This window comes from Penaeus monodon, chromosome 25 (genome assembly GCF_015228065.2).
Source record: "Penaeus monodon isolate SGIC_2016 chromosome 25, NSTDA_Pmon_1, whole genome shotgun sequence".
In the NCBI taxonomy this organism is placed as follows: domain Eukaryota; kingdom Metazoa; phylum Arthropoda; class Malacostraca; order Decapoda; family Penaeidae; genus Penaeus; species Penaeus monodon.
This window is the reverse complement of record NC_051410.1, coordinates 16,258,340-16,258,605: the sequence shown is the minus strand read 5'-3', so window position 1 is coordinate 16,258,605 and position 266 is coordinate 16,258,340.

Genomic DNA, 266 nt, shown 5'->3' with positions numbered 1-266 from the left:
AAACAATCACAGAATGTAAAGCTGTGTCAGTTTTCTTTAGGACTCGTAGCAGTGAAGACAACATGGGTGGATTCAGAGATGATGAAAAAAATGTGGCTATAACCCACTTTTTCATGAAAAAAAACAGAATGAAGGTTATGGAGTGCAAATGTTTGGACTAATTTACAATATACATCATTTGAATAGTTTCCATTTTCACAAACGGAATGCCATCAGTTTGAACAAAATTAAACATTGAACAAGCACAAACATGGAGGAAGTGCACC